The 5905-nt window shown below is 45.0% G+C and overlaps 1 long non-coding RNA gene across 1 annotated transcript; it reads left to right on the top strand.

Moving 5' to 3' along the window:
* Nucleotides 1-2279: 2279 nt before the first annotated feature.
* On the top strand, nucleotides 2280-5687 carry LOC125911349 (uncharacterized). Its single transcript, XR_007454321.1, has 3 exons — nucleotides 2280-3014; nucleotides 4117-4196; nucleotides 5373-5687. It is a non-coding gene; the product is annotated as an uncharacterized LOC125911349 (long non-coding RNA).
* The last annotated feature ends 218 nt before the right edge of the window (nucleotides 5688-5905 follow it).

The following is a 5905-nucleotide window of genomic DNA, read 5'->3' as shown; positions in this document are numbered from 1 at the left end:
TTACGTCACTGTAGCAATGTATCTGACGGTGCCCTACCTGGATAAGAAGAGGTAGCAAAGGGCTCTCATAACCCTGTGGTTTTGTTTTTCCAAAATCTGCCCTCAAGATCTATTTAGTTTGGTGTTTTGTGTGCGAGGAAGGTAGAAAGAATTTAGCTCTTGGGTACGGTCATTTTGCTTTATTTTAATGAGTGCCGAAAGGGGAACATTCATATAGAAGACAAAAGCCTAACGATCAGGAAATCAGTTGTTCTGCTCAGTGGTCTCATACCCAGGTTGGAATAGTTGGAGTCGGGGGGGGGGGGTAGATGTATTACAGGGAACTCTGTTCGCACCTTTCACTGCCCGGAAAATCCTTTTGTCTGACATTCTGGTGAAACCCTGCCTGATACCCTACTACAGGGCTAAGAAGGGAGAATCAGAATCAAGGCAGGAAGTATCTGCTTAGAAAGACACGTGTTTAAAAATCTGCTTTTTCTTAGCATGGATTTTTCAACTCTAACTGTCAAGATTCTGCATTAGAAGTTCACAGTGTACTTTTTTTTTGTGGAGCAGCTTGTCTAATTGGGCAAGTTTGGCTGTGGCGACATTAGGGCTCATTAGGCTTTCTCTTATCAGGGGTGTAAGCTGAGATTTCAACCGAGCAGAGGATTTAGGTTCTAAATGAGAAATATAGATTAGCATTTCACATAATGAAATAATGGACTTCCGTGTTACCTTTCTAGTGACCAAAGCAGGAGCTTCAATCCATTGTAGGGTTCCTTGTTTAATCAATAAATAAACGAGAGACACAGAAGATTTATTTCTTCTGTGGCAACAAACACCATCATTTTTCTTAATTATCCTTAGGTCTGCCTCTCCTGCCTTCAGATTCTTTGCAAGTAAAAAGCTTCTCCACATTAAGAAAGGGGCACAAGATCTCTTGTTGTGTTTTCTTTCTCATACACATGGAAAGGTTGGACTTTTCTGTGGCAATACCTGTATTTCTTAATTAAAACCCAATAAAGTCAGAGGTTTTGCAAGCTTGTCCAGGCTACCTTAAAGATCAGAGCTTCCAGCTAAGGTAGACAAAGATCAAGGCAGCTGAAGGAGAGAAAACAAATAGTTCGAACTTTGGATCCACAGATGGTTATGCCTGCCAACTGTTATGAGCCAATGAATATCTGGCCTATCATTTGTCATATTTATTGCAGTACATAATGCTGTAATTTCTCATGGCATGGTTATTTATCTTGCTGTGTTCTCTGAACAGCTAAAATTGCGGCCATGTTGGAGCATACATATACCTTTTGCGTTTCGTCTTTAAAAAAGCAGCCACGCAGATCGGTACGGGCCTCCGCATCCAAGGACTGGAATTATGAATACAGCAAAAGCACTGGTTGGCAGATTATGGAAAATTCTGACAATGGAAACTGCGTTCCCAGTCTTGCTCTTATGTGTCGGGCCCCAGCACCTAACGCGAGCAGAAGCTCGCCATTGCCATTTACTCTCTCTCAGAGGTACCAGGCTGGCTTCCCGGAGTGGTGTCTACTGAAGTGGTGAGAACCCTACCTGAGGACTCTCTGGAGTGTTCCCAGAGCTCTCCAATTTTCCAGTAAGGAAATGGATTCTGGGAAGGTGGAGGTTGAGGGTGGGAGGGAGAAGGCCTGAGGTACTCAGTCATTCATTTCTGGCAGCTGTCTGGGGCACTGTGACATCAAAAGGAGCAGCGGGAACACCTGTCTTGGCTGGAAGCTCCACTACTGGCCGTGGTTAGTCAGTGAAGAGAGGCCCCATGATGCCTAGTGACAGAAGGTATGACTCACAGGCGGGCAGAGAGCGTCTTCAGGTTGCTGTTGCTTGCTGGCCACATCTCAGCAGCCAAGGAATCATTGGGTCCGAATGGGGCTTGGGGTTGGGGCAAATTTTAGTGCACGTTGGGGCCCCCATGAATGGCAGAAGGGAAACCATAGGTGCCTTTCCCCATACAGGATTAGTTGCACTCTTTCCTGAGGTGTGAAAACTCACACCTTGTTATCGGTGGTGAGAAAGGGGTTGTTAGCTGCTAAGAGCCTGCAGAGCATTTTAGGTCTCCCTGTAACCACCATTGGTTTTCCTCACAATGGCTTCTATCAGGTGTGTTAAGGATGGCTACCCCTAAGAGTCCTGAGTTCCCTCTCCTCTTCCTTCCCCTACAGGTAGTGAAGTGGCCCTGAGGTGTTCAGCAGAGAGAAGAGGCGGTGATGTCATTCTAATTGTGATTCGGGCTAATGGCCAAAGGCTGAAGGTTAAAGGTGCCAAAATCCCTAACCTTTGCCTTAACTGCTTCAATGTCATCTCTTAGTTCCTGGAATAAGCAATGGTCCCTTCTGCCTCAGGACTCTGCAACGCCAAGACTCTAATAGGCAAGGTGACTCAGGAGAGAAAAAAAGAGGCTCTAAAAATGTAATTCTGAAAAGTATACTTCTGAAGTAAATATACCTGTCCTCATGAAGAGATAGAAAGGGCGGTATCATGGAGGCTCTAAGGCTGGCTGAGGACCAGCCAGTTGGGCTGTCTCAGGTTTAAACAGCTGTGCTCAAAGAAAGGAAGAATAAGTAAATGACCTAGTATAAACATGAAATACGCACAGGAAACTTCATGAGGAGAGTTAGAAAGGTTAAGACTCAGAAAAAATGAAAGCTTTTGAAAAATGCCAAAGAGAACAGGATGCTTTTGAAGTTCACATCAGTGTGGGACGTTGAGTGGGAGTGAGGTTGTGAGGTCAACCAACAACAACAAAACATCCCACTCTTGCCGGTCTTCTTTGCCTCCGTCTCCCGGGTCAGGCAGAATGTTTTTCAGCCGAGGAAGGGTGGAAGGACAACCCGGAAGAGAATTGGAAGGCCGAGATACGGAAAAAGGTCATCAGAGAGCACTGTTCAGATTTTCAGGTCTTGACACTTTGGTCCAGTTCCTATGGAGACGTGAATCACTGAGAGGCAGCCCTTGAGGGAGCAGAGACCGTGGGGGAAAGGCCAGCTGTCCCGAACCGGGTACGCATCTCCATTTTCAAAAAGGGAGGGTATCTTATGTAGCAACTGACTGATGCACATTCACAAAGGGAAGCAAAGTTGGAGATGAGTGTGACAGTCGCAGAACTAAGGGAGTCTAGCAGAGTGGCGAAGAGAAACTGCATTTGGTTGAATGTGTTAATGAGGGCAACATGGGAGATACCACGCACTCACCGCAGGGTGAGCAATCTGTGCACGAAGAGCAACGAGCCTTAACACAAAGCAGCCATTGTTGTTTCAAGCCTTGGTGGTAGATGGGGAGACATTGTGGCTCTCCTGAAATCCTCCCTGCAGGTCTCTCCCAGCCCTGAGATACAGCCAGCTCTCAGAAGTACCTTTCTAGGGTGTGACTCTACCCTCTGTGCTTCTTCCTTCTTACCATTTCTCACCGGCTGACTTGAACTGGTAACTCTGACGCAAGGGTCATCTAGATTGGAAAGGCAATTGAGAAGAAGTTGTGAAAGGTCTGGTTATCGACTGTCGGAAAGGCGGCTCGGACGAGATTTGGTAAATGTTTGCTTCCCGGTCACCTTGGACAAGCTGATGGCTCTGACCCCTGTTTTTCTCATCTCAGAAATGGGAACAACGGCAAGTGGTGACCGATGCTCTCTCTCTCTCTCTCTCTCTCTCTCTCTCTCCAGATTTCTTGCCCTCTCCCTTGTTTTCTTTGGTCTATGCTTGGGCTCCCCATTCATTTAATTCTTGGCTGATTACACAGCCTTCCTTATCAGATTCACAGGAGTTTGCTTCTTGACCACTCTAAGTGAACAGCAAACTCTTTTAAATTGCCGCAACGTGACAAGAAATGAAAATAAAGCAGAAATTCGATCAGACCATGTTAGGTCTAATTGTCTGCTGTTTGGGCCGCTCTAAAGAATCGCAAGGTGCCCTCCTGCCCACTGCATTCCATCACAGCAGCTCACACCCCACAGGGTGTGATTGAAAGGCACTGACTGAAAGGGGGTGCAGGTTCTAGCAGGAGCTTTCCGCTAATCAGCAATGTGACTTTGGACAAATCTTTTTACAATCCTGGCTCCGTTTCCTCATCAGCACGGTAAATGGGTTGACCTTTATTATCTCCCAGGTCCTCGCCAACTCCAGGATTTTCAAAGGCCCGTGATTCCAAGCCAAAAACTGTATTATGGAATGGGGGTGACGGCACGGGTAAGTGTAAGTTGATTAGGGAAATGGAATAGGATTTATCTTTTACATTGGCTTTCTCGATAATAAATTATGGAGTAAAGATACAGAGAAGAGAGACGCGTTTTATGTAAGCGTTCAAGAAAGCGTAGCTTATTTTAAACAATGGTTTCTGAAAATAACCTTTCATTCTTTGCCCTTATATTTCTCCTAATGGATGGCATAGAATGGCTACTCAGGCTGAATAGTGACTTTCATTCAATTTTAAGTCACCCCGTCATGTTGTGTACTGACGCTTTCCATGTTAGCTGACGTTGCGGGCTGTAGCACAATGCAGAGTGAAGAGTTAGAAATGTGACATGGTCCGTCAGAAACAATGCTTGCTTTTTGCCGATCAGTTATCATTTAAAGGCTGGCATTTAGAACCATCTTTAGTTAATTCAATAGCTCTGCATCTCTGGTACGGAGGATGTCAGCCCGAGTTCATTTTTTTTGCTTATCAGATACGATGGGACAAGATGACATTAAAACGATTGAAAGAAATGATCCAGAATGCATATTTAAAACTAAAAATCAAGCAGATCTCTAAGGAGCTTAGAAGTTGCTTAGATTGATTTACTGCAGCCAGAGGATTTAAAGAAAAAAATGGTAATTGCCACAGACCATTGACCAGGATAAACCCAGATATTTCCCATTGTTGTCCTGTATCCTGATACATCACAGTCTTCTGATTTTGACTGAAGTCAAATCTTGTGAAGGGAAGAGTGTTTGAAAGTGACTAGAGCTTGCTCATTTATTTGGTCCCTGAGTTGACTCAGGCTTGTTAATCTGTAGGTGCAGTGGAGTCACTCTGTCATTAATATCCTGAATTTGCAGGCTCTCACTAGCACCTGTTCAAGCCACGAGCTGTGCTCCTCTGAAATGCTAATTCCAGGGATTTTCACAAGTGCCTGCCAGACACCCAGCCTCATGGCTGTTCTGTTCTCCCCGTTGGGCACTGCATCCCCCTGATTGACATACAAGGGACAAGACAGAGCCCTCTCAGTGGCCCAACTGCAGGACCTCTGAGGCAACGTGGGGGGTGGGACCTCTCTCCCAATCTTTGAGAGTATACGGATATGGCACTGCTGGTAACTTTATTTATATGGAGGTGTATGAAATGGGACATTGGGGTTTGACCTGGAATCTTCTCTCCTCCAGGGTGCCAGACGAGGAATGGAAAGAGATAAGTGCCAGCACTTGGATCCTCTCCTGAGCAACTAAGTCACCGTTTTGAGGCAGTTTTTAGTCTCTTAGGATGACTTTGTCTGGGAAGTTCATCATCCCTTGAAGTAAATAAATTTCTATCAGGTCCTCCTGGCCAGTTGCCCTGAGATGTCCAGACAGAATTTTCTAGAATGCGGTAGCACTGTAGGCTCACGTTGGGATCCCTGACACTGTTCACTCAACAACCATTTTTTGAGCATATTTTATGTGAGAAAGATTTTCTTTCTGCTTTTATTCCTCTCGTTTCTAAAGAAAAATTTTTCTTTGGAAGATTGGCTTGAATTGAAGAATTGACATTTAGGACTCCTCTCAACTGAGACCATGAAGCCATTTTCAAATAAAACACAATTAGCAGAGAAGGGATGTACTTTGGAACATGGGTCTCTCCAGCCAGCATCTTTATATAGAAGAGGGCTGTTATTGAACAACTTAGGCTTAACTGGTTGATCAGGCATCTTTGTAGAGAA

This window comes from Panthera uncia, assembly GCF_023721935.1.
Source record: "Panthera uncia isolate 11264 chromosome C1 unlocalized genomic scaffold, Puncia_PCG_1.0 HiC_scaffold_3, whole genome shotgun sequence".
In the NCBI taxonomy this organism is placed as follows: domain Eukaryota; kingdom Metazoa; phylum Chordata; class Mammalia; order Carnivora; family Felidae; genus Panthera; species Panthera uncia.
Note: the sequence above shows the minus strand (reverse complement) of the source record. Positions and strands in the feature narration are given on the sequence as shown.